The sequence below is a fragment of the Micromys minutus genome, assembly GCF_963924665.1.
Source record: "Micromys minutus genome assembly, chromosome: 14".
Classification (NCBI taxonomy): Eukaryota; Metazoa; Chordata; class Mammalia; order Rodentia; family Muridae; genus Micromys; species Micromys minutus.
The window spans coordinates 9,728,399-9,738,009 of NC_137983.1; the positions used below are offsets into that span (position 1 = coordinate 9,728,399).

General features: G+C 37.4%; 1 pseudogene across 1 annotated transcript; it reads left to right on the top strand.

Moving 5' to 3' along the window:
- The first annotated feature begins 660 nt into the window (after window positions 1-660).
- On the top strand, window positions 661-1,465 carry LOC308429694 (DCN1-like protein 1; annotated as a pseudogene). Its single transcript has one exon. The product of its transcript is annotated as a DCN1-like protein 1 (transcript).
- The last annotated feature ends 8,146 nt before the right edge of the window (window positions 1,466-9,611 follow it).

Genomic DNA, 9,611 nt, shown 5'->3' on the forward strand with positions numbered 1-9,611 from the left:
AGAGTTGTTGTGAGTTCATCCATGAAACTGTCCTGCTGTGTTTCAACACCTGTTCTTCTAAAGTCATCCTCTACTTTTTTCTCTTACTATTTCTTCCCAAAATTCCTTGAGTCCTCAGGTAAAGCATGTGATATTTATGTTCAACTTATGGCTGAGCATTCCACAGTCCCTTAGTCTCTGAACTCTGACAACTTGAGAGTCTCTATGTAGATGGCCAACTACTGCACAAAGAAGCTTCTCTGATAAGAGTTCTGAGGTGCATTATCCTGTGGGTATGGCTCTAAGTCACTAGCAGTACTAAGTCCAATTAGCAGAGTAGAATTAGGAGTATCAGGCTCTTGCCTAGCACCTAGATCCTACCCAGCTACATATTCTTTTTAGCTATATCTCCAATAATAGGTTAGCTGGACTGTGGAGGGATTCTATGGTTTAAGGTTTAGGTGTGTGTGTGTGTGTGTGTGTGTGTGTGTGTGTGTGTGTGTGTACTTCATTTGCATATATGCCTGCATGACAGAAGAGAGGATAAGATTTCATTATAAATGGTTGTGAGCCATGTGGTTTCTGGGAATTGAACTCAGCGCCTCTGTAAAAAGAGCCAGTACTCCTAACTACTGAACCATATCTCTAGTCCTGAGTGATTTTTATTTTTAATTTCCTCAAATGTGCATTCACTGTGGAGCTGGAGGAGGAGGGACGAGGTTCACAGGACACCAACGTGAACAAGTTAAAATCAGAAAGATCTTCACACAATCTAGTGAGAAAACTGCACTAAGTTGTCATTCTCAAAATGACTGGAACTTAGATGTTGCAACAGATAATTTTTTAATCCAGAATTTTATATACAGGAGAGTGTAAAAGGATCACTGGACAGGAAGAAGTTAGAACTGTAAAATAGCTACAAAGACACTCAGGATGAAAATAAAATCAGAATAGATGGGATACAGCAGTTCTGTGATGATCTGGCCCTCGACCCATTCAGCATCAGTGTGTTGATCATTGCTTGGAAGTTCAGCGCAGCCACACAGTGTGAGTCCTCTAAACAGGAGTTCATGGATGGCTGGCATGACAGAGTTAAGATGTGACAGCATAGATAAACTGAAGGCTCAAATGCTCAAGATGGAAGAAGAATGGAAAGAACCAGGGCAGTTTAAGGATTTTTACCAGTTTACTTTTAATTTTGCAAAGAATCCAACAAAAAGGATTAGATCTAGAAATGGCCATTGCTTCCTGGAACTTAGTGCTTAATGGAACATTTACATTTTTAGACTTATGGAATAAATTTTTGTTGGAGCATCATAAATGATCAATACCAAAAGACATGTGGAATCTTCTGTTAGACTTCAGTTTAATGATTGCAGATGACATGTCCAATTACAATGAAGAAAAAGCATGGTCTGTTCTTATTGATGACTTTGTGGAATTTGCACGCCCTCAAATTGCTGGGACAAGAGGTACAACAGTGTAACACTAAAGGAAACTTCTAGAATGTACATAGTCTGTACAATAAACACAACAGAAAATGCTCAGTCAATTCTGCTGGCTGGACTGAACAGAGTTCAAACTGAGGGTTGAGACAAAACTGTAAGGATACCTCTTCGACCATATCATACTCCATTCTTCTACTGGTAGTTTGGGCTTGTCTTCTAGTCTGGACCACTCTAAACACTTATAATTCCAGCATTGTGGATCCCATGTTTGTCTTCCCATAAGTCACAAAAGCTTTGTGGTGATTATTTAGAAGTTTCCATTCTTTCATAAAGCACAGTGCTGTCTTCATCAGAAAACAGTTTGCCATAAGAAAATAAACATAATAATGAATATCACAGACAATGTATAAAAACTTGTTAAGTATGCGCTTTGGGATAGTTGCAAAGACTATGCGGGTAGCACTCAAATGAGAACTTATCTGATGTACCGCATCTGGAATGGTGTTTGATTTGGGGGAATTTAACTTCCCTGGCAAACCACATGTACTGTTGGTTTGAGTATAATACCTGATAAAAGAAATGTCAAAATAACCAACACATAAAAAAGGTATAATTTGACAACTCCCTGAAATAATTCTTCTGTTTCAGACTCTCATTAAGGTTCTATAAAATAAGTCTGTGGTTACCTGACCCATGTCTATACATAGTGTCCTACCATGAATGTTTATTTAAAACAAATATTATGAGGACACTAAATTTTAGACTCCACTCTCATGTGTCACATACCACATAATCAGGTTACACTGTGCTTTGAAATGTTTCTGTGCCTTCAAATAAGTTCAACTATTTTATTTGTTTTGAATGTTTTGGATTGCTATACAACATAATATTCTAAATTTAGGCATGAGGGTTTTAAGTTTGTTTGTCTTTTTTTAAATTTTTTGTCAACACACTATGGGAAACAATGCAATTCACTTAATTTATACAAAGATAGTCAGATTTAATTTTTTGAAATGGTTGTGATGAGCCGTGAAGTTCAACCTTTCTCATGGCGCTGCTCTCTCAGGCTGTGGTCCAGTCGTGTGACTGCTGACTGTTGAGATGGTTTTACTGCTAAGTTACTGTGGTCGCCAAGTCTTTACTCCAGAGCAGAGACTGTCTCAGACATGCGAACACTAGTGCCGAACACCAATGGCTTCTGCTCTATAAGTTATTTGACTTTTGACTGTTTTTGTCTCACTTAGATTTGCCATTTCCACATCAAAGCAGAACGCAATCTTTATTTTTTTTTGTTTTGTTTTTTTTTTTGTTTGTTTGTTTGTTTCTTCCCATGACAGGACTCGTGAATTGCTCTCCTGCTGAAAATGCTTGTTTTTCTGTTAACTTATTGATATGTGAAAGGGGTGTGTTCATAAGTATCTCCACGAGGAAGTTAAAATGATGAACTAAATCTTGGGTGAATGTTCTTCAATGGACACAGACTTTGTTCCATGATTCCAGGTCCTCTGGAAGGCACCAAGGAATGTTCTTCAGGACAGCAGACCTTTACACAGATACAGAAATGATTAAGGCTGCTTTAGTCACATGATTTGGGAAATACATAGAAAGCTTACCTTACAGATATATCATTAATCCAATTATAACTTTAATTTAGAAATGCATTTCTACCAGAAGAAATCTTTTTTTAAAGGTTAAAAAAAAACATCACTGACCATTTGTGACATCAAATGTGAGATCTCAATGTTTATCTTTAGGTCATTTGTTTCTGTCCCTTTTACTCGTATGGCTGTGGCTTCTTTGGGTTCCCTTGGCATGGAATATCTTTTTCTATTTCTCATCTTCTGTGGGTTGTATGTTTTGAAAATAGCTTATTGCTTTTGCTCTGTTGGTCATAGATTCTTATTCTGAGGTTACCATGTGGCTTACAAAATGTTGACTATAATTAACTACTTTGAGATGACAAGAATTAGGAGAAGTAAAGAAGGAAGAAAATAGATTCAAATCTACATGTGAAAGAAAATAAATATATTCAAAAACCATGCAGACACCGTTCCTCCATCAAGCAAATTTTTGGTGTTTCATTTTACATCTTTGTACATGGCCCATCTCATAATGTATGAATATTGTTATTTTAATTTCCTTTTTGATCTTTATATTAAACACACTCTGTTTATTATATTCTAAATTTTTCGATAGTTATTCTTTCAAACGAATATCTCACCTTTAAATTTTCCTTATTGCCAGTCTGTCTCTTATTTTGAACAGGTCTCTTTAGGAGCTCTCCTTGTAGGAGGTTGGTTCTCTCAGCTTTTGTTTCTGTGAGACTCTCTTTTTCTCTCCATCTTCTACAGCTTTGCTGTGAGCAGTATCTCAATTGGCAGTTTCTGTATAGCTATACTGTCAAAATATTTCTTCCCACTCCCTTCTGGTCTGGAAAGTTTCCACAAAGAAGCCTGCTCTCATGTAAATTGTAAAAGTCTGGTGTATTATATCTTTTCTTTTGCTGCTGCAAAAACTCTACGTAGTGTTTCTTCATTAATTTATTTATTTATTCACTTTACAATCTAATATTATCTCCTTCTTCTTTTTCCCTCAGTACCTCCTAGTACATGCCTGCCCCGAGTTCCACCTTCCACTCACTAGCCACCACCCCCCACCCCAGCCACACCACCACATCAACTCACTCTAAGACTTGGTGCTTCCTTTCCTACTGAGGCAAGATGATAGAGTCCATGTAAAGGCACAGGATCCACAGACAGGCAACAAGCTCAGGAACAGCTCCCATTTTAACTGTTGAGGTACTCACATGAAGACCAAGCCGCCCATCTGCGACATATATAGACAGGGAGTTTAGGTCCTGCCTGAGCTTGCCCTTTTGTCGAATATTTGGTCACTGGGAGCCACCAAAAGTCCACTGTTGGTTTTACTGATGAATTCCATTCTCTTCAGGTCCCTTAATCCTTCTCCCAATTCTTCCATAAGACAGTTGGAGCTCAGTCTAAAGTTTGGGTGTGAGTCTCTGCAACGCTTTCCACTGGTTGCTGGGTGGAGCCTCTCAGAGGACAGTGATGCTAGGCTCCTGTCTGCAAGCATCACAGAGTATCATTAATAGTGCCATGGATTAATACTTGTCAATGAAATGGGTCTCAACTTGGGGCAATCATTGGTTAACCATTCTCTCTTTCTTGGCTCTATATTCGTTCCTGCCCATCTTAAAGGCAGGACACATTATGGATTAAAATTTGGGGGATGAGTTGCAATCCTTATTCTTCCACCAGGAGTATGTTTGGCTACAGGAAGTGGCCACGTCAGGATCCATATCTCTCACTGCTGGGATGCTCAGAGTTACCCCCATAGAACTTCGGTATTCTTCCCCATCCAAGGTCTCTGGCATTTCCTAGAAGTTTCCCCACCTCCACTGATTCCCCTTCTCTCTCTCCCCTGCTCTCCATATATATGATCTCCTCCTTCTGTCCTGCTCCCCTCCATCTTCTCTTCCATGCAGTTACTTTCTTCCATCAACTGTGATATCTGTTTTGTTTTCCTTTCTGAGAAAGATGCCACTTTTTCCTATTATACCCTGCTTGTCATTTGGTGTCTTTGGGTCTGAATATCTTGTTCTTTATATTTATAACTACTTATTAGTGAGTACATACCATCTATGTCCTTTTGGGTTTGGGTTACCTCACTTTGGATGATATTTTCTAGTTTTGTTCATTAGCCTTACAAAATTAATGATATCCTTACTTTTATGGCTGTGTAGTATTCCACTGTTTAAATAAACCACTTTAACTTTATCCATTCTTTAGTTGAGGGACATCTAGATTGTTTCCAGTTTCTGGCTATAATGAATAAAACTGCTTTTAACATACTTGAGCAAGTATCTTTGTAGGATGCTGGAGCATCTCTTGGGTATATGCCCAGGAGTGGTATAGCTGGGTCTTGAGTTAAAACTATTCTGAATCTTCTGAGGCATCAACAAATTCATTTCCAGAGTGGTTGTACAAGTTTGCATTCCCATCGGCATTGAAGGAGTGTTCCCCCTTGTTTCACAACCTCAAAGGTACGTGCTGTCTTTTGAGGTTTTTTGTTTTGTTTTGTTTTGTTTTATCTTAGCCATTCTGACAGGTGTGAGGTAGAATCTCAGGGTTGTTTTGATTTGCATTCCCTGATGACTAAGATTGTTGAATATTTCTTTAGGTGCTTTGTTTAAAATGACTTCTTATTCCACTATATGGTTTTACATCCTTGGTCAAAGATCAAGTGACCCCAGTTGAGCCAACACCATTTGTTGAAGATGCTGTCCTTGTTCCATTAAATGTTTTTAGCTCTTTTGTCAAAGATCAAGTGACCATAGGTGTGTGGGTTCATTTCTCGATCTTCAATTCTGTTCCATTGAACTACCGGCCTATCTAGGTAGTTTTTAATCACAATTGCTTTGTAATATAGCTTGAGGTTAGGGATAGTGATTCCCTTAAAGTTTTTTTATTGCTGAGAATAGTTTTCACTATCCTGCATTTTTTGTTATTCCATATAAATTTGAAAACTGTTTTTTGTATCTCTGTGAATAATTCAGTTGAAATCTTGATGGGGATGGCATTAAATATATAGATTGCTTTTGGTAGATGACAATTTTTACTATGTTAATCCTGTCAATTTATGAGCATGAGAGATCTTTCCATTTTCTGAGGTCCTCAATTGCTTTCTTCAAAACTTGACATTCTTGACATGCAAATCATTCACTTGCTTAGTTAGTGTCACAACAAGATATTTTATATTATTTGTGACTATTGGTGTTTTATTCCCTGGGAGCTGTGGTGGCTTTGGTTAGTTAATAATTTTGTTTTTCCTATATGGTTGCAGAATCTTTCAACTCTTTCAGTCCTTTATATAGCACTTTCACATGGGTCCTAAGTTCAGTACCATATGTAGCTGCAAGCATCCTCCTCTGTATCAATATGGCTCTGGCAGAGCCTCTGAGGAGGCATCCATATCTGATTCTTACCAGTAAGCACTCCTTTAAATCAGTACCTGTATTTGGTGACTACATATGGGATAAATTCCCAGGTGAGGCATCTTTGGATAATCTTTTCTCCAATACCTGTTAATCTATTTGCCAAATTATTTCTTCCCATGAGTGTTTTGTTCTCTCTTCTAAGAAGAATTGAGACATACATGTTTTGGCCTTCCTTCTCTTTGAGCTTCATAAGTTCTGCGATTTTTTTCCTTGGGTATTCTCAGCTTTGGGGGCTGGTATCTCCTTATCAGTGAGTACACATGGTGAGTATTCTTTTGTGACAGAGTTACATCACTCAAGATGATAGCTTGCAGTTCCATTCATTTGCCTAGAAATTTTGTGAAGTCATTGTTTTTAATAGCTGAGTAGTGCTCCATTGTGTATATGTACCACAATTTTTGTATCCATTCTTCTTCTTTTGAAGAACATCTGGGTTCTTTCCAGTTTCTATTATAAATAAGGCTGCTATGATTATGGTGAAGCATGTGTCCTTGTTAAATGTTGGAGCTCTTTTTGTGCCCAGAAATGGTATAACTGGGTCCTCAGATAGTACTACGTCCAATTTTCTGAGAAAGTGCCAGAGTAATTTCAGAGTGGCTGTACCTGCTTACAACTCCACCAATAATAGAGGAGAGTTCCTCTTTCTTTACATGTTCATCAGCATCTTCTTTCACCTGAGTTTTTGATTATAGCCATTCTGAGTGGTGTGAGGTAGAATCTTAGGGTTGTTTTGATTTGCATTTCCCCAATGAGTAGAAATGTTGAGCATTTCTTTAGGTGCTTCTCAGCCATTCAATATTTCTCAGTTGAGAATTCTTTGTTTAGCTCTGTACCCCATTTTTAATAGGATTATTTGGTTCTCTGTTGACTAACTTCTTGAGTTGTATATTGGACACTATTATCAGATATAAGATTAGTAAAGATGTTTTCCCAATATGTTGGTTGCTATTTGGTCATTTTGACAGTGTCCTTTGCCTTTCAGAAGATTTGCAATTTTATAAGGTTTCACTTGTTGATTCCTGCTCTCAGAGCATTGGTGTTCTGTTCAGAACCCCCCCCCCCCCATGCCTATGTGTTCTAAGGTCTTCCCCAAATTTCTGGTCTACTAGTTTCAGTGTACCAGGTTTTACGTGGAGGTCTTTGATCCACTTGAACTTGAGCTTTATACAAAGTATGAGAAAGGATTGATTTGCATTCTTCTGCATGCTGACTGCCAGTTGAACCAACTCCATTTGTTGAAGAGGCTTTTCTTTTTCCATCGAATGGTTTTACCTCCTTTGTCAAAGACTAAGTGACCATGGGTGTGTGGGTTCATTTCTGGGTCTTCAATTCTATTCCATTGATCTACCTGCCCATCTCTGTACCAGTACCATATAATTTTTCTCAAAATTTATCTGTAATACAGTTTGAGGTCTAGGATGGTGATTCCCCCTAGAAATTTTTTATTGTTGAGAACAGTTTTTGCTTCTCTGGGTTTTTTATTATTCCAAATGAATTTAAAAATTGTTCTTTCTAACACTATGAAGAATTAAATTGGAATTTTGATGGTGACAGCATTGAACCTTTATATTACTTTAGGCAAGATGGTCATTTTTATTATGTTGATCCTTTCAATCTATGAGCATGGGAGATCTTTTCTACCTTCTGATGTCTTCTTCAATTTTCTTTCTCAGAGATGTAAAGTTCTTGTCATACAGATACTTCGCTTTCTTGGATAGGGTCACTCCAAGATATTTTATATACTTTGTGACTATTGTGAAGGCTATTGATTCTTGGAATTTAGTTGCAAGAATTATATTGAGTGTTTTTCATCTATATTCATGAGGAAAATTATGGTAAAGGTCTCTTTCTTTGGAGGGTCTATTTGTGGTTTAAAAATGAGTGTAATTGTGGCTTCAAAAAATGAGTTTGTTAGTGTTCCCCTTGTTTGTATTTTGTAGAATAGTTTGGAGAGTATTGGCATTAGGTCTTCTATGAAGGTCTGACAGAATTTTGTACTAAACCTTCTTGTCCTGGGCTTCTTCTTCTTGTTGTTGTTGTTGTTGTAAGGTTTTTGATGGCTGCATTTATTACTCTAGGTGTTATAGGGATGTTTAGATAGATGATCTGATCCTGATTTAACTTTGGTACCTGGTATCTGTCTAGAAAATTGCCCATTTCCTCTAGAGTTTTTAGTTTTGTTGAGTATGGGCTTTTGTAGTAGGATCTGACGATGTCTTGAATTTCTTCAGTTTCTGTTGTTATGTCTCCACTTTCATTTCTGTCTTAGTTCATTTGGACAATCTGCCTATGCCTTTTAGTTAGTGTGGCTAAGGGTTGATCAATCCCGATTTACTCAAAGAACCAGCTTTTGTTATTATTATTCTTTGCCTAGTTCTTTTTTATCCTATGTGGTCCATTTCAACTCTGAGTTTGATTACTACCTGTTTTCTACTCCTCTTGGGTATATCTGCTTCTTTTTGTTCTAGACCTTTCAGGTGTGCTGTCCAGCTTCTAGTGTAGGCTCTCAGAGCTATGAGTTTTTATCTTAGCACTGCTTTCATTGCATCGCATAAGTTTAGGTATGTGGTGCCTTCACTTTCATTAAATTCTAAAACGTGTTTAATTTTTTTCTTTATTTCTCCTTCCTTTACCAAGCTATAGTTGGGTTCAACTTCCATGTGTGTTGCTTTTGTTGCTTTTGTTGTTATTGAAGTCCAGACTTAGTTTGTGATAATCTGGTAGGATGTATAGGATTATTTTGATGTTCTTGTATCTGTTGAGGCATGTTTTGTAACCAACTATATGGTCAATTTTGGAGAAGGCTCCATGAGGTGCTGAGAAGAAAGTATATTCTTTTTGTTTTAGGATGAAATATTCTGTTGATAACTGTTAAATCCATTTGGTTAATAACTGCTGTTAGCTTCACTGTATTTCTGTTCAGTTTCTGCTTTTATGATCTGTCCATTGATGAGAGTGGGATGTTTAAGTCTCCCACTATTTTTATGTGTGGTACAATATATGCTTTGAACCTTAGTAGAGTTTCTTTTATGAATGTGGGTGCCCTTGTATTTGGAGTATAGATGCTCAGGATTGAGAGTTCATTTCTTTGCCTGTGTTTGCCTATGTTTCTTTAAGGGCTTGTACTTGTTTTTCTGTATTCTCCAGTGTTTCTATAAGGGAGTTAT